Raw genomic sequence first — 26592 nt, forward strand, 5'->3', positions numbered from 1 at the left:
CTAGCCTGAGAGAACAGAGCAGCCAGGCAGCTCTCGGCTGGGCAGCTCTCGTGAGAGCGGCTGATGCGGTAGGGGCATTGCAAGGGCAGCTGCTCTGCACCCACCCCCCTTGCCCAGAAATAGCCTCGGGGGGAGGCAGTGATGGGTAGCTGCCCAGTAAAGAAGGGGTGAGCAAAGACAAGTATGGAGACTCAGACTGAGGCCCCAACACGAGATGCTAGTACGCAGGTCACTGGCTGTCACGAGTGCCAGAGCCTGGCCTTTGAAGTGCCAAATGATGGTGATGGTAGTTGTAAAAGATGTGACCAACTACAGGACTTAATTGGCCTGGTGGTTGACCTAAAGGAGGCGGTAGAGAGGCTGAGGACCATAAAGGAGTGTGAGAAGGAGATTGACTGGTGGTGCCAGTCCCTATGGGCTCCAAGATCTGAGAGCGTAGCTGAGGCACTGCGTGGAGCATCTCACCTCCCCCCCCCCCTCCCCACAGCCTTGTAGACAAGTGAGAGAGGGGAAAAGGCAGGCTGGCGGTGTTGCAGTGAGCCTCCTGTCCTCTCCTCCACCTTTGAGCAATTTGAGAAAGGGGGAGGAGTGGGAACAGGTAACGGCTCGACAAAGCAGGCGTTCCCCATCCCAACTGTCCTCAGCTCCACAGGTGCCTTTGCGTAATAGGTTTGAGGCCCTGGAACATGAAGGAGAGGAGCGTGGGGATGTGGAGGGAGGTCAACCCGTGAGGTTGCCTCGGGTACAGCGGTCGACCCCGTGCCTCAAGACTGCTTCCACCTGGAAGGACAGAAAGGTGGAGGTTGTAAGGGACTCCCTGCTGAGAGGAAGCAAAGGCCCTGTATGTCGCCCTGACCCTGTCCGTAAGGAGGTGTGCTGCCTTCCTGGGGCACGGATCAGCGACGTTTTTAGAAGACTTCTTGGTCTGATTCGCCCTTCCGATTATTAGTTGCTGTTGATAGTCCAGGCTGGCAGTGATGAAGTTGCTGGGAAAAGTCTCAGGGCTATCAAGAAAGACTTCAGGGGACTGGGGCGGGTAGTCGAGAGAGCAGGTGTGCAGGTGGTGCTTTCCTCCATACCTTCAGTGGCAGGGCAGGATGCTGAGTGCTGCCAAGAAACCCATCTCATAAATAAATGGCTTAAAAGTTGGTGCAAATGCAGGAATTTATTTATTTGTTTTTTACCATGGTGCAACTTACTTGGCTCCTGGAATGATGGCAGCAGAGGGATGTAGCCTGTCTCTGAGAGGGAGGAGGATCTTAGCTGAGGAGCTAGCAGGACTCATTGACAGGTCTTTAAACCAGGTATGAAGGGGGAAGGGGACAAAACGAGAGATGCTGGGGTTGAGCAGGTCGTTTGAGGGCTCGTACCGAACTTCATAGGCCATGATGGTGAGGTAAAAAGTGATGGACTGGAGCAAGGGGGTGTTGGGGATGCTACTGTTCTAGGGAAGCCTGGATGTTCTTTAAAGGTGATAAGACAGAAAGCCCAGCTCAAGTGCTTTTAGACCAATGCATGCAGCCTGGGAAACAAGTAGGGTGAGTTGGAAACTTTGATGTGCTTGGAAAGGTATGACCTTGTTGCCATCACGGAAACATGGTGGGATGAATCCCTAACTGGACCACCGCCATTGCGGTCTATTGGCTCTTTAGAAGAGGTAGGCTAGATAGGAAGGGTGAGGGAGTTGCCCTCTATGTCAGAGAGTGGATAGACTGTGAGGAGCTTCCTCAGAGAAACAGTCAGGAACAGGTTGAGAGCCTGTGGGTTAGAATTAGGGATGGGTCTAACAAAGGTCAACTGGTGATAGGAGTATACTACAGGCCACCTGATCAAGGGGAAACTGTTGACGAGGCTTTCTTGCTTCAGATATGGGAGACTTCGTGCTCACGGGCTCTTGTGCTGATGGCGGACTTCAACCATCTGGATATCTCTTGGAAAGACCTCATGGCAAGTTGCAAGAGGTCTCGGAGGCTTCTGGAATGTGTTGATGATAACTTTCTGGTCCAGCTGTTGGACAGACCGACCAGAGGTGAAGCATTGCTGGACCTGCTGCTTACCAATGCGGAGGAAATCATTAATGGTGTTAAGGTTGGAGGCAACCTGGGTTGTAGCTGGTCGAGTTTGTGGTCTCGAGGGATGCGGGCCTGGCAAAAAGTGGTGTCAGGACCCCGAACTTTACAAGTGCGAACTTTAAGCTGTTCAATGGACTGCTGGCTGAGATCCCCTGGGATGCTGTCTTAAAAAAACAAAGACGTTGAGGAGAGCTGGCTATTCTTCAAGGGTGCCTTGCTGAGTGCTCAAGAACTCTCTGTCTCTCTGAAGAAGAAAGTGGTCAGAGGAGGTAGGAAGCCAGTGTGGCTCAGTAAGGACCTGCTGGGCGTGCTGAGGGTGAAAAAAGGTGTATACAGGCTCTGGAAACAAGGCCGTGTCACCTGGGAAGAATACAGGGATGCTGTCTGCGCTTGCAGAAATGCTATCAGGAAAGCCAAGGCGCAGGTGGAACTGAACTTGGCGAGGGATGTGAAAAACAATAGGACAAAGTTCTACAGGTACATTGGCCACAAGAGATGTGCCAAAGCGAGTGTACCTGCTTTGGTAAATGTAAAAGGAGAAGTTGCTTCAACGGGCAATGAGAAGGCTGAGGTGCTGAACGAGTTCTTTGCGTTAGCCTTCACTGGTGGACAAGATTCCAGAACTTGTCACGTTCCCGAGCCCTGCATCCCTAAACCTCCATGTGGGGACCGGGGCAACAAATCCCTCCCCGCTGTGAGGACAGAGCAGGTCCAAGACCACCTCATGAGACTGAATGTGTGTAAGTCTATGGGGCCGCATGGCGTGCATCCCAGGGTTCTGAAGGAGCTGGCTGAGGTAGTTGCAAGAGCAGTCTTCAATCTGTTTGTTTTGCACCAGTAAAATACACACTGACCTACTGCTGAACTACTCTGCTTTGCTTGTGAGGTAATTCACTTGGAGGTAATCACTGCCTTTGAGATAATTCACATTCATGCGCTTTGTATGCCTAAAATGTTTTCAAAATAGAGTCTTTTTTACTGAAGTGAGAAAAAAAAACAGATTTAAGAAGCCAACTTTCAATTTTAAATGCCGTTATTACTAGAATTAAAGAGATCTTTACCATATCTAATTTTCTCTTTAACATTTATTTATGGCTGGATACTGCATACCTAATCCTACAGTATATCTAATCTTTTTCTTCTGTGTATTTTTTTTTCATTTCTTCTCTTTAGGTCCCTTATAAAAAGGGATGATCGAAGATTCTCTCTTGGAACGTATTTCAGCTTCTTTCAGTAAGTTATTTGCCTGTTTATTCTTGCATTTTTTAAATAAATTATTTTATCACAAATGTAATTGATCATAATTTCCATTTTTAATAAAAGCATCATTTGGAGATGTTGGAGGGTGTCCATAGGAGGGCCATGAAGATGATTGGAGAGCTAGAGCACGCCTATTATGAACAAGGGCTGTTCAGCCTATTGAAGAGAAAACTCTAGGGAGACCTCATCGTGGTTTTCCATTACTTAAAGGGATCTTATAAACCAGAGGGAGACTGATATTTTACTCAGGCAGATAATGATAGAGCAAGGGAAAATGATTTTAAGCTATAAGAAGGGAGATTTACGTTAAGTATTAGGAAGAAATTTTTCATTCAGAGGATAGTGAGGCACTGGAACAGACTGGCCAAAGATACTGTGGATGCCTGTCCATGGAGGGGTTCGAGGCCAGGTTGAACAGGGCTGTGGTCTGCTGGATCTAGTGGGTGGTAACCCTGCCCACATCACAGGGTTAGAACTAGGTCGTCTTTAAGGTCTCTTCCTACCTAATCCATTCTGTAGCAGTGTATGAGCTTACTCCTTTTCCCTCCTAAGGAAAATATTCACATTCAAAGACTATTGTTATTACAACCTTTCACTTTCTGCTGTCAAATAGTTTTCAATTTCTGCGTATCTGATTTCTAGCTTACTATTCCTAATTTCATCCCATGTTTTATTCCAGTCATACCTTCATTGATGCTTTCTGAACTGCTCCTGTTCAGATTTTTCATTAATACTGATTGATGAGATTTAAGAAATATGCTTCTACCCACTATGGAAGAAAGAGGGAATATGTTGAGGTGAGAGAAGCACCTTTTAAATAGGGCATCACATCCATCTTGTGTCCCATACAGGTTCCTATGGAAGGAGCAGACTTGACTGATGTGGAGCTGAAGAGACAGGAAGTGTGAAAGCCTCACTGCGTTCATCCGTTAATGGTAAATAAGTATGTATTATGAATAATTTTTTATTTAGCAGTAATAGTATTGTACGTGTTTTCCAAGCTGAAGAGAATGTAGTCTGTAAGATCTGTATGGAGGTCATGGGATATAGTGGGAAGACAAAAAAGTGGGAAATGGAACAATACAGAAATAAAATCAGCCATTTTGTTCTTGTTCTCACAAGAAAATCAAACACGCTTTAGTAGAGAAGAACGAATTCAGACACGTTACATAAGAAAGTTCTTATTTTTGAGTATACACCTAATCCAGGTGATTTCAGTACTGCGGTATAGAAATGCTGTTGATGTATTGCTAGGATCTACCTGAATCACACAGAATGTTCTGTGAGACCAGTTCCAAGGGGAACTTGTCTACATATCCTAGGGTACAGGTTATCTTGATTTAGGATTTTCCGTATATCCTTCATGTATTTTCCATATGATGTCTTTATTTTTTGTTAACATTAACGAAGTATGTAAAAATTGGGTAACATCAGTGAGAAGGTTTTCATTTCTAAAATCAGAAAACAATATTACATCTTTGAGTAGAATATTAACTCACTGCTTCAAGAATTACAGAGAGGGTGTTGATTAATCTTCAGTGGTGTTGTTTGTTGGTTGTTTTTTTGTTTCTTTTTCCTGTCAATGGTTGTTTGAGCTTAAAAATATGTATACCATTTTCTGCCAAATTTATTTTTCTTTCTTCCTGTTTATTGCTTCTATCTCTTATCTCTTGTTGAATGACTACTTAAAGCTAGTAGTATATGTACAACAGCAAATCTCAAACCATCAGGGTAACCCAGTCACTTAAAAAATGCCTTCAAGTTATTCTGTTTCCCAAGATACATCACCTGTACTTTTTTTTTCCCCAGAAATAAGTGAATCTTTATCATTCCTTTAACAATCTGAGCATTAGCTGATTAACTAATAAAAATATTGTTTATTATGGTGGCTGAGAACGTTAGGAGGATTGGAGTCCCAGTGTTCAATTGCTATGTGAGCACAAGTTGGAACCATTCCCCCCTTACACTAGAAGCCTTAGTCCTTTGCTGTTTTATGCATATGCTAAATCCTGGGTTAATCTTATCCTTTGCCCAGATTTGGTTTTCACCAGGACCTTAGAAATGCTTGTGTGTGCAGTCTTAGATACTCGTATGGGATGAGAGCTCACGGCTCCTTTGCAGATGCAGAGCAGTCTGACAGCTCATGCTTCTACATCCATACTGAGCCATATCCTCTGGCCTCTCCATTGTTCTGTTCCTCAGAGCAAAAATACAGAAAGCATAGCATGTCCCCTGCAGCGTGACAGTTCACTTCTGCTGAATGCTGATAAGAGGAAATATTCTTTACCCTTTTAAGGACCTACAGCTATAACGAGCCTTCATGAAGGCAATACTAGAAACCATTGTCTCGGTCTGACTTAAAGCAAAATAGTTTATTTTAGTGTTGCATACTGAATATGTGTGATTGCAGTGAGAAATTCTGTTTATCTAAAGATGTGTGTATGAGTATTCAGTTTTCCTACCACATTTTTGAGTGTCTGAATTTAGAAATGATGATAACAATTTCTTTGTTTCTATTTACTTGCTGCTAATAGATAAAATAGCAAATAGAGGATGCTAAGATTGCATGAATTAGAGCACATACGTTCACAAGTCAGTAGATGGAAGTTACTATGGAAACTTCCACCAAAGTATTTGTTACCGTTATTATTACATGCTTATTCTTGCATTAACCCATGAGCAGTAAAACAATTGTTTGAAACATTAGGTAACAAATCTAGAAATGTCTTCAAAACTGGAAAGTTACTAAATACCAATAATAGCAATATGCAATTACAATAAATAGAACATCAGCATCACTTCTGTTACAGACCATTGGCCAAAAAATTGACTCTAGATCTGTGGTCATTCGTTTATTGTTTTGGTTGCAAAGATGGGACAACACAAGCTTAGCACAGATGAAAATATCAACAAAGATGAATACTGAATGTCAAGAGAGTATTGATAGCAAATTTCCTTTTGTGTGGTTAAAATTATACGGAAATGCTTCCTGAAAGACAAGTGTTATTGTTTTTAAAAAAAATCACAGAATCGTACAATGGCTTGGGTAGGAATGGACCTCAAAGACCCCCTTGTATTGGGCAGGTTTTCCAGCCACTCACTCAGACTGCCAAGGAACTCATCCAGCCTGGCCTTGAACGTCTCCAGGGATGGGGGCATCCACAGCCTCTCTGGCAGCTTATTCCAGTGCCTCACCACTTTCTGAATGAAATCCCTGGGTATAGTACTTCCAATGGGGGGAGAGTAGAGGGAGACAGTCTCCTTGCTCACTCTGCTGGTCACTCCTCTTGATGCCAACTGGCATACTGTTGGCTTTCCAGGTTGCAAGGGCACACTGTTGGCTCATATCCAGCTGTTCATCCAGCAGAACCTCCAAGTCGTTTTCAACAGGGCTACCCTAAAGGAGATCATCTCCCAGTCCGCACTCATATTTAGGATTGCACCGGCCCACGTGCAGCAACTTGCTCTTGGCCTTATTGAACCTCAACAGGCTTTCATGGATCCACTTTTCAAGCCTGCCCAGGTCCCTTTGAATGGCATCCCTTCTTTCTGTAATATTGACTGCAACACTCAGCTTAGTGTCATCTGCAAACTCACTGAGGGTGCGCTCAGTCTCACAGTCTTTGTTGACAAAGAGGTCGTAGAGCCCCAGTCCCAAAACGTGTCTGGGGGACACCATTCGTGATTGGCCTCTGTCTGGATATAGAGCCATTGACAACAACTCTTTGGCTATGAGGTAGGGTACCTAAGAACAAAATCCTAGGTTAGAAAGGTGGGTTACCTACTGCAGCCCTCCTCCTATTGTGCCAAGTGTGAAGGCCAGTGCATTAAGCTCAGTGCTGTGATTTTAACAGGCACGGGGAGTTACTGAGTCAGCAAAAGGCCTGGTGTGTTGCTGGAAGAGCATGCCAAACAATTTCATTGTTTCCCAGAGAATGAAAATTACAATTGTTGAGGTCATACTCCTCCTTACAAAGAATAACTTCTGTGTCTGTCCTCTGTCTGTGTCTGATTTTCTATTAGTTCAGCTAAACAGGAACGTTTACTGTTGGGAGTCACTTTATGGGATTCTATGAGTGGTACCTCTTCTTGTAGAGTAGTCCCATGCTGAGGGGAAAGTGTTGGGTGACTGAAAGCTGACTTGGATCCTTCGGCTTCTCTGCATTGAGAATAGTAAGGTTTTAAACCATAGATGAGAAGTGAGATACTTCTCTTCAGCAGCTATTTGCTTTGGGAGCTCTTGAGTGTGGATTGTTTTTGTGTAACTTAAATCAGTTACTGAAGGCCATCACAGTCTCCTTTGAGTGAGGCACAGGTGCTGGAAATAGGTGCAAGTTGCCATCTTTTATCAGAAGACAAGGTATGTGAGCAGCAGCTGAGGTCCCTTGGTTTGTTCATCCCAGAGCAGAGGAAACTGAGGCAGGCATCAGCTCCTCACGGGGAGTGGAGGGCAGTGTTGATCTCTGCTCTCTGGTGATGGTGACAGGACCCAAGGGAATGGAATGGCATAGAGCTGCAATAGGGTGAGGTCGGGCTGAGTGTTAGGAAGAGGCTCTGCACCTGAGTGTAGTCGGTCACTGCCCAGGGTAGCGAGTTGCTGGAGTTCAAGGAGCGTTTGGACATTGCTCACAAACATAGGGTTCAGTACTGGGTAGTTCTGTGAGGAGCCAGGAGTTGGACTCAGTGGTTCCTGTGTGTCCCTTCCAACTCTAGGCATCCTATTACTTTATTTAGGTCATACAGCCAGCATGATGTGAATACGGAGGTGCTAAAATAAAGGAATTTAGGTTCAAAATTTGCTTCTTATCCCCAGTTTTGATTTTGTTGTCTTTTATCATGTTTTTGATAGAAGTTTCATTAACATCTGCATTGTGAAAGTCTGCTTCTGTCTGACCACGTTTGCCAGTTGAGCTGTTCAGTGGGTGCCTTGGTGCGTAGGAGATGTTCTCCCTTTGCTTTGCCAGGTTGTGCAGTAAGTACAGAGGGAGAGCTTCTGGATCAGGGAGTGAGCCAGACGTCTCAATCAGCTTCTGCTCACCACTCTGTAAAGCAAATTATCCAAAGCACAGGTGAGGGCACTGGTTAAAAATTCAGATTCCGGTGTGTGTTTTAGGTGGTGCTTGGTGGGAAGGTGTAACAGGCTATGGAGAGAAACTCTCTGACCACAGATGGTTGGGTTTTTGCCCGTAAGAGGAAGTGGAGAATAGCTGTTAGGTACATACTAATGTTTGATTTTAAAGAAGTAATGAAAAATGAGTGGAACAAGATGCACTTGGTAAAGAATCTCTGATAGGAAAACTAATATGAAGCCATCAACAGAAACAAAAGAGGTTGCAAATAGCCTTAGTGACCAGATTAAGTGATGTACAGTTTGTCAAGTTTTTCCTAGCACTGCTAGGAATGGTGTGTTATGCATTCATCTCTCCCCTGGGAAGCAGAGCAGAAATGAATGTGCACGCTCATATGATGGTAAACATTTTTAAATGTACAGAATGCATACAGAGTTTTGAGCTATCTTTCCCTTCCGTCCCTTCTTCTCCCCTCCTTCCCCCCCACCCCCCCAGGAAATTTGAAAACAAAAATGGAGCAACAAGTAGTTCATATTGTTTAATTAATTAATTTATTTATATAATCAGATATGTTGTAATTGATTGCAATTACTGCCTCTTTTTGCTATTAAGCAGATTCGGAATCTCTTACCCGCTGAAAGCATTTTATGTTATGTTACTCTCTTTAATTAGCTACATTTCAACAAAGTTTAAGAAACTTGATGCAATTGTAAAGCTTACAGAAGTATGGCTGTGAGAAAATGATGCTTTCTGTAGTGTGAGAATTGATGTTGTAGCCCCAAATCCTATAAGGGCAACCACACAAAGTATTTATGGCACCCCATAATGACTCTTAAAATCAAGATGCATACATGTATAAAAAACAAGCAAACAAAAAACTTGCAAACCAAATAAAGATTCTGAGATAAAAAATGAATTAGGTAATATTTTCTACGCAGGTGCATGAAATTTGTTTGAAGGACTCTTCTCTTGAGAACTTTTTCTTTTTTCAAGTTACTTTTGTGTTATTCTCTGTTGATTCATATTTGACCGTGATCTGTGGTCGTGGCTGTTGGATCACCTTGATTTTTTTCCTTAACAAGAAGAAATTGTCATTCTTGTTTTGCCATGAACTGGTAAAATGTTTCCAAACTGTTTTAAGGGAAGGGGAAAACTGAGTAACAATTGGGCAGAAACATTTATGCTGGCTGTATTGTTGCCAAGTGCAAAAAGTTGAAGAAGTAACGATTATGTAGCTTTGCCTGTATGTTTAGAAGAACAGTGCTTGAGTCATTCTTCCACTTGTACGATTTAGAAGTTAGCCTGTGTTTCATAGTGTCAGTTCATTAGCCAAGTAACTGTTTGGGATTGTTTAAAAAGTCATTGTAATGTTAATGCCAAATTTGGAGGAACACAAAACATGGTTGTCATCAATAATTACTGTGTATTTAAATAATCAAAACATAGAAATGATCCAAGGTGGAACAACTTGATCCAGTACTGTGGTAGCAATTGGATAATAATACTTTCTTCTGGACTACATCTTGGGTAGTTTTGCTTAAGCTGGTTTGTTGTGGCTTTTTTTTCTTGTTTTACATAAAATATGTTTTGATATTTAGTGTTTGTAAAACGATTATGACTGTATGAGGCTCTGTTCAGAGGAACAAAGAGGTCTCCAGTGGGATTGATTCTGCTGAACAGAAATGGCAGGTGTTACTTTGCATTACAATAGGATCAGTACAGCACCTCCTCCATTATGTCCCTTCATAATGCTACTGCAATTTCCATCAGCATTGTTACTGGAGTTCTTCAAGGGATGTGATCAGTAGTTATTAGGCTATTAAAGTAACTGTCTGTTCTGTTGATAATTTTAAAAAGATTTAAACCTGAATGCAGTGTTCATAATTGCAGCTATTTTTTTTTTATCTGGTGTCTCCTTTTCCTACCATTACTTAAGTGTATATTATTTTCCTTCTTATTTCTTCAGTTGTGAAGCTGTGCAAAAAAAAAAAAAAAAAAAGAAAAAAATCACTAAAGAGAAACACATTCTTTAAGATGGCTGGACTATTTTGTAAGAACCAACATGCTGATAGAGATCTCCCTCCTTCTCTTCAGAGCTTTGGTTCTTTCACTGCCAACGACAGCAAAATTGCTCACTTGGGTACCACAGTCCTTTGAGCTACAACCTCCTTTGCTTTACTTAAAGTTCTTCCCTTTTCTTTCTTCTTAATTTTATGCACTCCTCTGATTCATCCTCCAACCGTTTGTTAGAATGGTTTGTAAGCTTAATTTTCTGTAGAAAAACCAGCTCTACATCTATCTGTTGTTCTGCCTTCAGCATCAGCTCTGATGTGCACCAGCACAGAGACTTGTCCCTTTTCCATCTCAGTTAGGTCTTATGTGGTTTTTGATATAACACTGGGTTATACCCTCAGTCTAGTTGAAAATGTGGGCCTGTCCAATAGAGACTCATTGCTGCATGCTCACCTTCAGAAAGAACCTTTGAAAGAGGCTGTGCTTTGCAGCTCCTCTAAATAGCACCACGCAATGCTGAATCTAGAAAAGAATATCTAGTAAGTGGGTTCGCAGTGAACTTTAATTTTGTGCCTTCTTTTCATGCAGGAAGAGCTCAGACTATTCAATCTTCAGGTATAAGGACTGTTTCTGAAAGTTATCTTTTTTTTCTGCCACATTCTTATTGATTGTTTCTGTACTTCTCTCTGTTGCCATATTTATGCTATAACCAAACTGCTATCTGCTTATTGATGCTTGCTTTCTTTGATAGCATTTGAGATGTAATTCTAAATAAAGGAACACACACGCCTTAATGAGGAAGGCTTTTTGTCTTCAGCTTAGTGAGGAAAGATTTTTCCTCCTGTACACTGCAAAATGCAGTATCATCACTCTAATTGTCAGTTGTTTGTATGTAAAATCCCTCATCAGACCTATGGCAGTTCATAGGGCTAAATTTTATTTTCAGGTTTATAGCATGCACTCAACAGTGCTCTGCTTAAGACAGTGAAGTTCATATCCTTGAACTAACAACTGCCCAGCCTTTGCACATCAGTCCATCTTCCTTTCAACAGAAGCACTACTTTTCCCTGTTTGTTTCACTAAGTTCTTTGGAGCAACTGAATTTTCTGGATTTGGGATCTGTAATGCCAACATAAGGCATTTGCATGTCTGTACTATGCTAATTAGCCTTCTTGTATTACAAATAATATACAGATATTAAGTCCTGATGTTGAAGGATGTTTTTGTTCCCTGTTCTCACCCTGTCATTAAAAGAATTTACTCTCATATCAGTCTGAAATCCAGATTTCACATATCTAGTAGTGTTGCTAAGCAGAAGAGTGTGAACGTTTGGAATAGGTTATACATATGTAGAAAATAAATTGCATGAAACTTATCAACCTGAATAAAAATACAATTATGGAAGGATTTTATGAGTCGGTAAATTTATGACTTCTATGGAAAAGGAGAAAAAAGAGCACCACTCACTCTCCCAAGAAAGAAGGAACTAATTATGTGATAGAGTACTGGTTAGTTATTGAGTCATACGTTGACTGTTCATTTATCCTTTTGCAGTTGGGATTTTAGCTGATGTGTTTCTTGTTTTTTTTTGCATAGTACAACCTTTTTGTGTATCATCAAACATTCAGATATAATAGAATTGAAATGACTGAGTTTAGAATGAGACACAAGCATGTATGAACTGACCACATCACTTCAACTACATGCTCCTTTCCTAATACTTGCTGATTTTATGCTGTCAAGTCAGTTCCCAAATACCATCACATTTTCCTTAGCTGTGCATAACACTCAAGGTTATTACCCAGCTGCCAAAAGTGTAACTGACTGACAGTGGGAAGAAGTTAGGATAAACAATAATGTTTTATGGTTAGCACAGTGCAGAATAAAATGTCAGCTTCAATTTCTCGACTGTGAGCATTCACAAGCACTGTATCCACTGTATCCATCTTGCCATTCAAAGTACTTTTTCATCCTCAGCAAAGTAATGGAAAGAGACAAGGGAATCGTATATCTGACAGATGCAGCATTTGCCTATTTGAGGACTTCTCCTTTGACTTAATCATGCACAGGAATGCTATTGATATCCTCTGATTTCTGTGTAAAAGATGAGGTTTATTTTTATTGCATATTGCAGCTCATTATGTTGTATGGAAAGGTTATTGTGGTTACAGACCTGAACCACGCAGAGGTATAAGATGCACAAGAGCACAGCTCAGTTTTTGAGCTAAAAGAGTTCAGAAAAGCTTCACTTATTTGGGCAATCATTCTGTTTATAAATGAAAGCTATCCTTAAAAAAAACAGAACAAGTAGACTTGAATACAGAGCAGAACTGTGTTGGAATGGTGGTGCTATATGTTGGTGAGTGACAGTTGTGGGGCTCGTACAAGTGTGGGATTTGATTAAAAAATAAAGCTGCAACTCACTTTGCTTTGCTTGAAAAAGTTCTGTAAAGAATTGCTTTATTCTTTTAATGCCTCCAATATTCAGAAAACAGAGTTGATGCTGCGTTGACACTTAGATTAAAAATTAATTGTATTATAAATGTATAAATTATTTATAAATGTATAAATCATTATAGATTTTATATAAATTGTATAAACTTCTATGTAAATTAGTATCAACTTTGTTAATTTTTTTGAGAAAAGCATGAGTTTCTATGCCAAAATACTTGAAAGATAATTCATTTTATCTATAATTTAAGAAGTCTTTTCCTTTCTTGCTCATTCCTAAATTTGCTACTGGATAAAATGCATTAAATAATCTATTTCACAGACATTTGTTCTTGCGCAGTGTTAGAATTCTTATATCACCTGATGAATCAGATCGTGCTGCTCTTGCTGGCTTTGGACTGGTTCCTGGGTGAGAATGTCTTTGAAATGCATAGGAATAAATGCATCCTCAAGGAGAGAATTAACAGTTGAGGTTTAATTGTTGTAACACAAAATTTCTACTCTGAACAAATGGAGAAAACATCAAATGGGTACTGGATAGGATTGTTCTACTGAAAAGTTTCCTACAAAGAATAGGATTTATTTTTTTTTATCAGTGAGTTGACCTTTGTTGTGAAAACAGTAAATGTTTATTGTGAGCACGAAACACTTTTAATTGAATATCTATCCATAAACAGTGACTAAGAATTCCTACCATAGAATTGTCCAGAAATACTTAATCTTTTTTTCAGTTCATTCCTGCACTCCATGTTGGTGTTTTTTTTTAACAGCTTTCCTCTTGAAAACAACTCAGCAATCTGTGCAGTATCAGACATCAGAGCTCCATATACATATAATTTGTACATCTTTTGTAGTAGTCCTTTATTTTCAGCAGTGAAATATTCAAAAAACTGTATTGTAGATTCATAATATGACTGTTTCTCTCTCTTATTGCAGCCATGGGTAAGCAGCAGAGCTTTATGGTATATTGGTGTTTGAGTTATCACTAAAACTAATGAATTTTGACCTCAGAGGTATTGATTCATTGAAACTCATTGCTTCCCTTCTGTTGGCAAGGAGAAATGAAGGTGTTGGTTTCTTAGAGATTCATTTGAAATTCATTTACCAGTTCTCATACAAGTTGACCTTGAAGATATTTTGAGAAAAAATTGTCTTCTGTGGTAACAGCATAGGCTAGATTGGCCAGCTACATTGATTCTTTTGATAGCAGCAGGATAAAAAGGATGCTTCTTTGTAACTGTTGCAGCTCATCTGAAGAGGGAAGGGGCTGAAGAAAGGTGAGATCCAATGCGGAGGCAATCAGCAGAAGTAAAATTAAGCGCATCAAGTTTGTCAGTCAGTGATGGACCAAGAGGTCTCTCAGCCATATTCCAGATGGGTGAGCTTTGTGTGTTGTCTGGCCCTATGTAAGACTACTCACTGCTCTGGGTGTAACACAAACTGAGTGAACTAAAAGATTTTCATTTCACCCTTCCTTAGGTTTCTTATCCTCTGAAATGGCCTTAGATTAAATTTAAGCCTGGTATGATTATAGCTCTGTGCATCTGTGCTGAAGAATATAGGTTGCCATGCTGTCTGTCTAAGCAATTCTTGCCTGCTCTTTTGAGCAACTTGCACAATATCTGAGCTGGAAAATAAAAAGGAAACAAAAGATGTGAGACAGATGAGCTGAAAAGAAGTTTTGATTACTGAATAATCTGTTCTTTCTTTCATTCTCTTAATTTCCCATCCCATTTTTACAATTGTTCTTGCTCAAGTGCGACAAAACTTGGGTTTATTTATTCTTTATATACAAATTCCAGCAAAACTCTGGAGACAGCACACCATTTGTGTGTGGTTTTGTGCATCTGGACACAGTTCTCTCTCTTCAGGAACTCCTTTATTTACTATGTTGTTCATTGTTTTTGATAAGTACTTGGCTTCTGATATTGGCTGTTGTATTGTTTGTTGCCTCTAACCAGACAATGATAGAAACACATTTTTGGCTGTTTGGTCTTTGTTCTCTGAATGCATCTGTGAGATGAACCCTCCCAGAAAGGACAAAAACAGTTCTGTTGCCTGCAGGCACGAATAGCCTACATCTTGGGGTGTACAGGTGAGGTACTTAGCTTTTCCTTCTGTTGCCTATCCGTGATTTCCTTCTACTCTTTCACTTAGCTTAAAAAGAAAAAAAGCAAAACCAAAGAACAAAACCCAACAATGGTCAAGCACTATTCCAGCGAGATAAACATCATTCTTTTATCCTGCACTGTAGGCATGATAGAAAGAAGTCAGAGGGATCTTATAAAACTTTGCTGAAAAAACTAGGTGCAACAATGTAAAACTACAAAGATGGATAGTATAGAGTTCATCTTTCTGAAAATGCTTATTTTTATTCTTCTCTTTATCTTTGTGACTATTACAGAACGTTGCCATCTTGGTAAATTAATAGAAGTTTAAGCCAAAGCCTCAGTGACAGTATGCATTTCCATGGAAGGGAGCCGTGTTGCATAAAGCCAGAGCTCTCCTCGTTTCCATGTAGCTTCAAGGTAATGATGACTAACACATATCTGTAACAACCATGATTTTTTTTTTTGTTTTCTTGCTGGGGGAGCTGCTATCCTTGCAAAATTGTGCATGTTTGCAACACTGCCAGTAATTTTTACATTTAAGATGTACTGAAAAGCAAGTTGTTATTACTACTTAACTTCCTACATGAACACTGACGTAAGTCAGATGCTGGCCCTAAATAAGTAAATTAGGAGAAAATTGTATTATCTCACTTCAGAGTTATGGAAACTGAACCAAGAGTTCAAAGATGAAATGAAGGTCATGGCCATTTTGAGCTAATTCAAAGATTGTGTTTTTACTCAGCAAACAGTATCTTTGCTTATGTTCACTCTCAGTTTGTTCTTCACAAATTTTTTATGGGAATTCAAACCCTTCGAAGAGCTGATGAAAGTAAATACCTTCCTTTTTTTTTCTTTTTTTTTTCTTTTTTTAAATCAACTTGCAAGTTGACTTGAGAATTCCTCCTGTCTGTGATAACCATATAGCAGGATTCCTGCAGCCATGCTGCTCCCTGCGCTCAGGAGTGTTGTGCCAGAGGCAGGCAGCCGCAGAAACCAGGATGCCCCAGTTTCTCCTTCCTTGCATGACAAGAGGTGGCAGTGTAACCCTGTATAAATATGGGATAGGTGCTGGTTCACTCATCTAAACTCCTCAGTTATGTGTGTCCTTCAGAGCCAAGAGCTGGGGCAGTTGGTGACAAAAGGATTTGGACTGCTGAGTTCGTGAAGCAAGGTAAATGACAGTACCACTAGAAGGTTTCCTCATTTTAGAGGATTGGTTTGTGATGGGCCAGGTGAGATTCAGAAACTGGGCTGAGCATCTTTCTACATTTTTTACTTAGGTAAAGTGAAACGCGATCGTATTTCTGAGAGCTTTTTTGGTGGGGGAAAGGTGGTCATTAGATGCTGCTAGAAAACACACACCCTCAACATGGGCATTGTGACTCAAAGTGCTAGTACACCCTGCTTTAATGTAATTCTAATATGATGCATTAAAAAAGTAAAAACAACAACAAAAGTTTCACAGGTGGCTGAGAAGTAATTAACATTTGGCTACTGAAGAAACAAATGTTAATTGGAATTTGCTAGAGGCATGCTCAGAAGTAAGCAGGGCAGTCATTGATGCTGGATGCTCTTCTCTGGGCTGTCACAGTGTATAACGAGGCAATAAATGTTTTGTAATGTCTTACTTGTTATTTGATATTGATGTGATTTACCTTACAGCCTGCTATTTTGCAGTACTTCAATCACATATCAACATACAGCAGCAAACTCTGAAAACGACATAATGAAATACAAGCAGGTATGGAGTGCATTGTACACGTGACAGAAAATGAAGTGAGGCAAACAGTATTTTAGAATAGGATTATCCATTTTGCTAGAGACACTTACTAGAAATATTTTTGTGCATTGATTATTGATAATCCAGACATTTCATGATATAAACTATATGCTATCTACTATGTTTTCCAAACTATTAGGTTGTTTTTCAACCATTAGGCTGGAGTCCACCATTAAGTACTTCTGGACTGTTTCATGGCTGATTTTTATTTTAAACAAGAACAGAGAAAAAGCTTGTCATTTAACTGCTTGAAAGAATTACACTGTGGAATAGTTATGGTTCATTCAGATTTTTTCATTCAGATGGGGGAAATTTTACTAAAATTCTTCCATAATTCAGATTCAAAATATATCCACGCTCTCCCTAAGAAATGAAAGTGAAAAAAAGTCAGATTAGAGAAAGGATTTTTTTATCAGAGTAGAAGTCCAACAGTCTGACAACTGTATGTGTGAAAGGGCATTGAGTGAGGCTTTGACTAGAATATAGTAGTCTGTATGAAAAATGGTCCTTCAGTTAACCTGGAGTTTTTAAAGGACTGTCAGTCCTGACAGCACTTAGGAGTAGACCCTGTATGCTTGCATTTTTCACTAGTTATGCCCCTGTAAAACTTTCTTAATCATTGGAAATTTCACAATTGGCATTGCTGCCATAATTTTTTTAAATGGCCGGTTAAATTAAGACATTCTCTTGAAGCACGTTTAGTGTGTTTTAAATGCTTTTCAGTGAAGAGAAGAATTTATGAGATATCATAAAACATTCTCTAGAACTGGTGGCTGGTACAAAAGTCTAAATGAAAGTGTTTGAATTTCTGGGCAGAATTATATGAAGTTTCTGAATCATAAACCGCTTACTTTATATTCTCATTAAACCACCTGTTTTAAACTTTGTTTTGCAAGAAATCTGCAATTGCTTTGGCCCCCATTTACTAAAATACTTCTCAGCTGTTAAATTTTTAGGGGGCTTTGTGAACGGAAAAGGGATGTTAGTAAGATTTTCCAGATTAATGCTGGTCTTGTTGGTAGTTTTTTTTTTAATCACTGTAGCACTCACCAAGTTGCTTCTGTGGTGACTATTTCTATCTGAAGATGCATGGATGCATGTTTTTGTTCAGCTTGTTCTACCAGTATCAACCTTCATATCCAGTAGCTGTGAGAAACAAAGAGGTTAAACCTCATCAAGATGAAGTAGTGGTGAGTTTTCTTCATAATGTGGATACACTACACTAAAAACTAGGTTTCCTACTACTTTCTCCAACAGTGAAAATAGCATAGAATCATAGAATCACCAAGGTTGGAAAAGACCTAAAAGATCACCCAGTCCAACCGCTCACCTATTCCCAACAGCTCCTACTAAACCATGTCCCTCAACACAACATCCAGCCTTTAATGCATAACGCATGTACAAAGAGCAGAAGATAGTCAGCTGAAAACACAGTATCTTGTAATTTGCCTTTTGATTTCCTTCACAAGGAAAATAAGGAAAATAATAAAGAGAGATGTTAGATAGCAATCTAAATCTGAGATGATGGAAAACATGGCAAGTTTGTTTGCCTAAAGTCCATGTTCACACATATCTGAAGTATGTTAACGTGATTCTTCTTAGCCTTCTGGAGTTAAGTCTCACAAAACAGCACTGTGCTGTGACAGAGAAACACTTTCAAAGCATTATGTTATGAGAAATGTATAAAGTGCTTTCTATGACATGATTTCATACAGGAAATTTACCAGTTTTTCATTCCCAGTTCCTCAGGGTATGGAACTGTTATTTTATGCAGCTGATAAAACTTCATTTGTTCAATTTCCCGTAACGAAACTTTTTAAAAGAAAACTAAAGTTCTGATACAAGAAAATAAAGACGAATTGCTGAAAATTAGAGAAGCACTTTCTCCTACTTCAGGAATGACTGCCAAACTGGAGAGTTGTCCCATCCCCTCAATTAGATCGAGCTGTATTGGTGCCTGATTGTTGCTAATTAAGCATTTAAAAGGTTTCACATAGGCTGGAGCTTCAGGCTCTAAACAGAAGAAAACATCCATAGTTCATTATGCCTTGAAGATCATATGGTCAGATATTATTAACTCTTTAATTATAATTTCATATCAGTTATTTTTCTGAAGAGCTGGCAGACAGTTTTTGTATTTACCCCATTATATCCTTGCGAATTAAAGCACAGACAGACAGAGGTAGTGCTATATAAAGAAATAAAAGAACAATGTTGTTATTTATATGACTCTTTTTGAGTTATATTCCTACTTGTTCACAGCTAATAAATTAAAAGTTCACTAGATATTCCTTATTCTTTTAAATGAGGTGAAGGATGAATTTATTTGCAAGACCAACATTCTTCCATTCTCCCAACATTCAGTAGCAAACTACTGATTCAGAATAATTTGTGTAAGGAATAAAAATAAAGGAAAAAAAGCATGCAGTTTGCTTTAACACATCTTATGGGACAGAAGCACACTCTGCATTGCACTAAAGCTATTCTATAATTGCATGTGAACTCAGTTCATTATTCTCTATTGCAGCCTCATGTGAGGGTTAAGCAGAAAGAAAAAAACGTGCAATGAGTTCAGAAGAACATTGCACACCTCAAAAGAAGACAAGCCTGGAAAGTAAACCTCTGTTGTCTTACCTAAAATGAAGAAAACAAGCTAGCTTAAATGCCACCCTAAGAGAAACAGAAGATGATGGAGGCAGAGAAGACCACGGAGGTGAGGTAAGGCATTTGTGGACAAGCACAACTGTTTCTTCTGGTGGACAAAGGGAGGGTGACCAATGTCATTTACCTGGACTTGAGCAAGACCTTCGACGTGGTCCCACATCCTTATCTCCAAATTGGAGGGATGGGGATTTGATGGGTGGACCATCTGATGGATAAGGAATTGGTTGTAAGGCCTCAAACACAGCATGGTGATTAATGGCTCTATGTCCAGGTGGAGGCCAGTAACGGGCGGCATCCCCCAGGGGTCTGTCTTGGGACTGGTGCTCTTCAACATTTTTATCAGTGACATCAATGATGGAATTGAGTGCACCCTCAGCAAGTTTGCTGATAACACCAAGCTGGGCAGTGCAGTTGACACAGTGGAAAGAAGGGATGCCATTCAGAGGGACCTCAGCAGGCTTGAAAGGTGGGCCTGGGTAGACCTGATGAGGTTCAACACAGAAAAGCACAAGGTTTGGCACTTGGACCAGAGGAATCTCAAGCATCCATACAGACTGGGAGGAGTGGTCCTTGCGAGCAGCCCTGCAGGGAAGGACCTTGAGGGTCCTGATAGATGAAGAACTTAACACGAGCTAGCAGTGTATTCTTGCAGCTTGGGAAGCAAATGATATTCTGGGCTCTATCAAAAGAGGGGTGGCCAGAAGGGACAGGGAGGTGATCGTCCCCCTCTACTCTGCTCTTGTGAGGCCCCATCTGGAGTACTGTGGAGGTGTGGAGCCCCCAGTACAAAAAAGATATGGAGCTGTAGGAGAGGGTCCAGAGGAGAGCCACAAAGATGGTCAGGGGACTGGAGCACCTCCCATACGAAGACAGGCTGAGAGAGCTGGGCTTGTTCAGTGTGGAGAAGAGAAGGCTGTGACCTCATTGCAGCCTTTCAGTACCTAAAGGTAGCCTGTAAACAGGATGGGAGCCAACACTTGGAAAGAATAGATAGTAGCAGGACAAGAAGAAATGGTTTAAAGTTGAGGGAGGGCAGATTTAGGTTGGATGTCAGGGGGAAGTTCTTTACAGAGAGAGTGGTGAGGTGCTGGAACAGCTGCCCAGAGAGGCTGTGGATGCCCCGTCCATCCCTGAAGGTGTTCAAGGCCAGGTTGGATGGAGTGCTGGGCAGCCTGGTCTGGTACTAAATGGGGAGCTAGGCAGCCCAGATTTTGAGAGAGAGGTGGTGGAAGTGGAGCTGGTCCTCTAAGTCCCTTCCAACTCAAACCATTCTGTGATTCTTTGGCCCTGGCAGAGTTATCCTTACTGTGTCCAGCACAACTGGGAAGGGCAACCAGAACATTGATGAGCCTCTTCTACACACGTTCTTCTTAGGGACAGGGCAATCTCAACTTTGCTGAAGGTCTCTCGTTGTTATTCTGCGTTGCTATCTTTCATCTTTATGAAGGTGCAACAGGAAATTGTGAAGAAGATTTAGAGCACAGCTTGTAGTGAAGAATAGTTTGATGTGATAACTGTAATGATGTTAAGTATCTTGAAGTCAGGAGTAGCTTGAGATGCTTTTAAAGATATTATGAACATGTTGGTATACTGTCACAGCTTTAAATCATACTAGGTATGATTATGTCATGTTTGCACATATTTAAATAATTCTTCTGTTTAATGCAGGAAAAAAAAACGTTAGAGGAGCATTTCTGGCTATAAGCATACCAGTATTTTATCTGATCTGTAGTCTGTAACAGGTATGGAACAGCCCTTTAAAGTGATTAATGTATTGTTGATGTATTAATATTTGTACACAGTATTGTTTTCTATCAGCCTCCGAACTGGAGCATGGCATGCCTAGTATCTTTCATCTACAAATCTTGTTTGCTCACTTAATACAGAGCCTATATGGTTGCCTGTAGGTGCTTTGCTAAATTATGTTGCTGAAGTAACAGTGTGTAATCAGAGAGTTTTACTCTCTGGTTTCTCTTGATAAAGTGTGAGGATTACGTGGGAGATCGTGAGTGCATCTTATCTGAAAACTAGTGGCAGTCCATTGCCCCTGACCTAGCCTTTGCACTCTGAAACACTTCAGGTCTGGTGGCACCAGTCAGGGCTGTTCCCTACAGTGACTGGATATATTTATTGTATATTCACTGTGCTTTTCACCTCCTCTGGATGCCCAGCTGAAATAATCTCTGGGCAATTGTTAGGCAGTGTATAGTTTGTCTCCTACAGATCAATATCCTAGGCTAGAGGGACTGTACTGGTGGTTCAGCACAATTAATTACATAGGTGAGCCCAGTGTTTAGACATCCTTTCATCCTTGATCTGCCTAACAACCTCTCTGCTAGGGATTATCCTCTCCCTTCACTGACTTATGCAGCAGCATACTTTATCTGTGTCATTGGAGATAAAGATGAGATACAACAGCACTGTCTATTGGTGCTCTGAGTTCTGTAGCATTTTTAAAAAGTGCTTCTCTAATGTAAACTCCATTATGAAAGATACAAAGGAAGCCCTCGTTGCAAGTATTCTAATCAAAGGAGAGCTCCCCAGGTGCCACTGAGGACAGAAATTGTGATGAGCTCTTTTCTGCTCTAAATTACTAATTAACTTTTTCTAAAGAACATCTACTAGGAATCTTGAAGTTTTATGGCAAATGCTAAACAGCAGCTGTTTTTTAATTGTTGTTTGCATTCTGTATCTCTGGAATGATAAGCTGGAGACACTCCCAGTTAGAAGCAATGCAGATCAGAGAGAACATCATTAATATAAGAGGATAGGACTTAAGCATACAGAAGACATGACATTTCTGGACGAGTTTTAATAACCCTCTCTCTAGGGTTTTTTTGCATGTTAGCATTTCTATGGCTTGTTTTGTGGCATGGAAGTCTCTCATGCTGTTGTGAGAATCTCGTGATGAATATCTGCCTGTCATGCCACAGAGCATTAATTCCAATTTTAAATCTTTAAATTCTATACAACAATCACTGTTTAGATTTTTACCTTTAAAGTACTATTATCATTAGAGAATCATCGATGATCATCTTGATTATTCAAGAAAATCACTGCTTACAAGAAGAAGCCTTTTGTGTCGAGTTTTTGAACAGCTGCCACACTCTATGTGTGTACTCCTCTGCTCACATTTGTAGTATCCTTCGTTGTACTTAGCCCATTGATGGACTTGTGTGGGCCAATGTATAAAGGTATACACAACTCTTATTCGTGAGCACACATCTTATATATGATTGATAACCCATTTTTTGTACTAGTACAGAATAGGTGTATGATTTTGTCTTTTTTTTTTGCCTAGGTTTTCAGCAGTCACAAAGGAGGAAAAATGCTGGTGAGAGGAATACTTGGAAACAGAAGGTAGGAAAGAAGAAAGAGGTTAAAATTTTGAAAGTGCTTTCTTTGAATAATTTATTTAACACTTCATAATAGGTGACATAACTTTCAGCTCTGTCAAGCCAATTCAGATACATAGTATAGGTTTGGGAATGTAATTAAAACATTTTTGTACAGCTCAAAAATATTTTTGGAGAATATTGCAGGGGAAACTAACTACTCCTAATTACATTTTGATCACTATAGGAGTTAGAGACAGCTAGGATACATTGAATCAAGTTTAATCCACAAACATGCCTTATGAAAAGGCTGTTTTTAGGGCTTAACGTACAAAATCTAAAGATGTAACAAAATCCTAATGCTGCTCTTTATACATGTGATGGTTGGTTCCAGGAGGGACCAGCAGAGTATTACAGAGACCAGGTTGCATCCTCGTTGTGGGTAGCCTCAATTCACCATGCCAGTGGGTCCGAATCTGTACTTCGCTCAGACAGCAATGGGGCCTTTTGCTACAGAAACCTTTCTGTCTTGTTTTCTCAGTAGTCTGTCATGCAATTTGGCTGCAAGAGAGTGAGTGGACAGGCTGGACTTGCAGGGGGCAAATCCATGTCATATGGATATACACACCCCACTATGCAAGGCACTTCTTGTGATGGATCGGTTGTTACATCAGCCCAGATGTAGACACGGAGAGTATGCGTCAGTAGGTGTGCCTCACAGGCATCTGGCAAACTTAGCTTTGGGGCTGCTTTTGCACTGCTGTCTCATCTCAGCCGTGTCTGATTAGAGGTTCAGTGAGTGCGTGGGATAAATTGCTGCTGGGTTAGAGGTCTGGCATCTTTAACATTTATCCACCTTGGTGTGAATGACTATAAAAACCGCAAGGCATTGAGAGCTCTGATTTCAAAGAGGACTGCCTGCGTGAACAAGGCGTGCACACCTGCCTCGGTGTGAACTTTTGGGCACGGAGGCATTTTATATTAAACTGTCCTTTCCATCAGCTCATCTTACGCTTGCCATGGAAATTCAGTTGCCAACTGACCCCGGTCCATAATGCTATACATAAATTACTAACAGAACTTTGAAGTTATTTCCACATTTATGGAGGAAGTTCAAAAGTATGTCCCAAGGGGATTCTAGTCAGACATGTTTTGGAAATGAAAGAAAATGACAGGCAAGAGGTTCAGTATCTGAGAGAGCCTTGTAGCAAGGAGGACAATATTAATAATGATTCAGAGTATCAATCACGTCAGAATATTCTAATAGGCCAAGTGACCTCCCAGTATAGTTATTCATGTGTTTTTATATAGATACAAGTGTGCACTTGTATGTGTATGCAGACAGATATGTAAAGAAAACCAGAGGTATTTTTGGTTATGGGAATATTCATACTTGAACGTTTTCAAGATTGTGAGCATATGAAAGTTGTTAAATAGCTGTTTTCCCTGTGTAGGTAATAGCTGTCAGTTATGCCATCCTAACAATGACCCCCTACCAGGTTTCACACATACAAGTCATCATGCGTTTTGTAACGATTTCTGAAATGTAAATTATTTACATAGAGAATTTTTACTGCCTAGTTGGGTTGCTCCAGTGGTTTATGAATCTTTAATATTTGAAATAAATAATTCATGCCCATTTCCTTTTTCATCTGGTACTAAGAAATCCTTTAATATTCAGAGTAAGTATATTTTAGGGATTGTAGGCGTTTCTTGAATGTAGGTAGGATGATTCACAAAAATCAAGGCCTTGCTGCAGTGATGTTCTTCGGTCACATTCTTAATTCTGAGGATCGTTAAAAGGCCCAGCACAAGATTGTGCTGAATTCCATGGGAGTTGGTATGTGCTCAAGTGCCTTCCTGAAGAAAAGCCTTAACTCTTGCTGGGCTTCTACAGCCCTTCAGAATCCTCCCTGAAGGCAGGTTTTGTGCTGCAGACAGAACAGGCTGCAAGTGCAGTGACTTTCTTAGCTTGGCTTGAAGCTGCTTGCAGCTGATCCAACACTGCTCCTGCTTTCACAGAGTTTAGAGGAGGAGAGAGTGTGTGGAGTCACACTCAGGTTTCCCTCATCCTAGCTTTTCTCATATACAAATCCTCATTCTCATAGAGAGAGAATCCATCAGGTGTCAGCAGATCACACTGAGAAGACTGAGAAGCTGGGCACTTCATCTGTGCAGATCAGGACAAAGAGACTTTCACTTTTGCACTGTTCTGAGCGTGCTTAATCAGTTAGAAATGAGCTCAGGCTATGAATGACGTGTTTCTGTGTATCTGTTGGCTGTGTTTTTCAGGCGCTTATAACTCATTCCAAAGGAATCCAAGCTGAATTTGCATTACTAAGTGGGAATTCAACTTAATTTCGTATTGGAAACTCAGCCATTATCCTTTTATTAGTGAAATTAATTTTTTTCATCCTGACTCCTTTCTGCATGTTCGAAACATCTCTGTTCTGCTTCTTTTTTTCCTTACACTTCTTTTGTTGCCTTTGTGCCTTTTGTGTGGGTTCACCTCGAGGGAGATGGCCATCTCAGAAGTGCTGCCTGGATATTGCATATGACTCTTACCAAAGTGCCCAGAAAAGCCATGCTGGCAGAAGAAGGATAGAAAAAGGTACCTGGTTGGTAACAACATTTTAACTGTTGTTTCTTAATCTGAAGTCAGGTATACGTATATTTCAAGCTGCGGCAGGGGAGATTCATGCTGGACATCAGAAGTATTACTTTTCAGAAAGGGTGGTCAGGCACTGGAATGGATGCCCAGGGAGGTGGTGGAGTCACCGAGCCTGGGGGTGTTCAAGGAAAGGCTGGATGTTGTGTTGAGGGACATGGTTTAGTAGGAGCTATTGGGAATAGGTGATCGGTTGGACTGGATGAGCTTTTAGGTCTTTTCCAACCTTGGTGATTCTGTGATTAAAAGAACCTGCTCTCCTTCCCATAAATTGAAGTGAGACAAGTATTTAAAAGTTAATAATAATAGAACCAAGTCAATAAACTGCAGTCCCTAACAAACAACTCCCTCCACAACCCAGCAACCCGAGTTTCTCTGGTAGTATGCCTGTCCCACCTTGATTCTATTGGGCTCGTTTGTTCTCCTACACCATTGTATTCAAACAACACTGTGTCAACATAGTTCTTATTTTGAAGAGGAAAAAAAGGATGGATTTCTCTTTTAAAAAGCGATTGCACTAATATCCCTCGAAAATCAAAATTAAAAATCTAACGTACGCTGATCTGTACCCATCTCTTCAGTTTTACAATCTGGGGCATGTTGGCAAACAGTTTATTAGGACGTTATTTTTCCAAGGGAAGGTCCTTGTGCTTTATCCAGCCTAATTACGGCTGACATTTGGATTGCCAGCGATTTAGCTAACGACACCAAAGATCTGCTTGCTAAGAGGGTTCGTGATTCATAGGAATTCAATAATTTGATGAAAAGCTGGGACAGTTAGACCAGTGGTATGCTCCTTCACAGATGTACAAAAGAGTCACTATAAAAAGGGAAAATGGTGAAATAAGAAGGTGATTGTAAACAGATTCATACATCTAAGACAAATTTCCCGTGCAGAATTGCTGTATGGGTCTGTTACATTGCACATTACTCATAAGTGTTCAGTAGAATTTCTTTTTGATTATAAATGCAGTAACCCAGCCATTCTTATACATTAGTTAAGTATAGCCGATCATTTACTTGATCAGCTTTTTAACTCAGATTACTTCATGCGTATCTGAGGGAAACAACGTGAGGATTTGAAGGCAAAGCAGGCTTTTGTTAGTTTGAGAACTGTTTTATGGTCGCTACCTACCTGTCTGTTCTTTTAATGGCTATGTTGTAAAGCA

At 40.4% G+C, this 26592-nt stretch overlaps 1 long non-coding RNA gene across 3 annotated transcripts in view; it reads left to right on the forward strand.

Moving 5' to 3' along the window:
- Positions 1–3243: 3243 nt before the first annotated feature.
- The window catches only part of LOC128084266 (uncharacterized), a 79290-nt gene continuing 55941 nt past the window's right edge, over positions 3244–26592 (forward strand). Inside the window, exons 1-9 of one of the 3 annotated variants that reach the window (XR_008208411.1) lie at positions 3244–3305; positions 4184–4267; positions 4587–4661; positions 14112–14243; positions 15270–15393; positions 16639–16717; positions 17800–17946; positions 19284–19474; positions 22722–22780. This is a non-coding gene — a long non-coding RNA (uncharacterized LOC128084266). Of the gene's footprint in view, positions 3306–4183; positions 4268–4586; positions 4662–14111; positions 14244–14783; positions 14961–15269; positions 15394–16638; positions 16718–17799; positions 17947–19283; positions 19475–22721; positions 22781–26592 lie in introns of those variants that run through there. The other 2 variants (XR_008208413.1, XR_008208412.1) reach the window with 2 other exon arrangements.

Source organism: Tympanuchus pallidicinctus, unplaced genomic scaffold, assembly GCF_026119805.1.
Source record: "Tympanuchus pallidicinctus isolate F22 unplaced genomic scaffold, pur_lepc_1.0 scaffold26, whole genome shotgun sequence".
In the NCBI taxonomy this organism is placed as follows: Eukaryota; Metazoa; Chordata; class Aves; order Galliformes; family Phasianidae; genus Tympanuchus; species Tympanuchus pallidicinctus.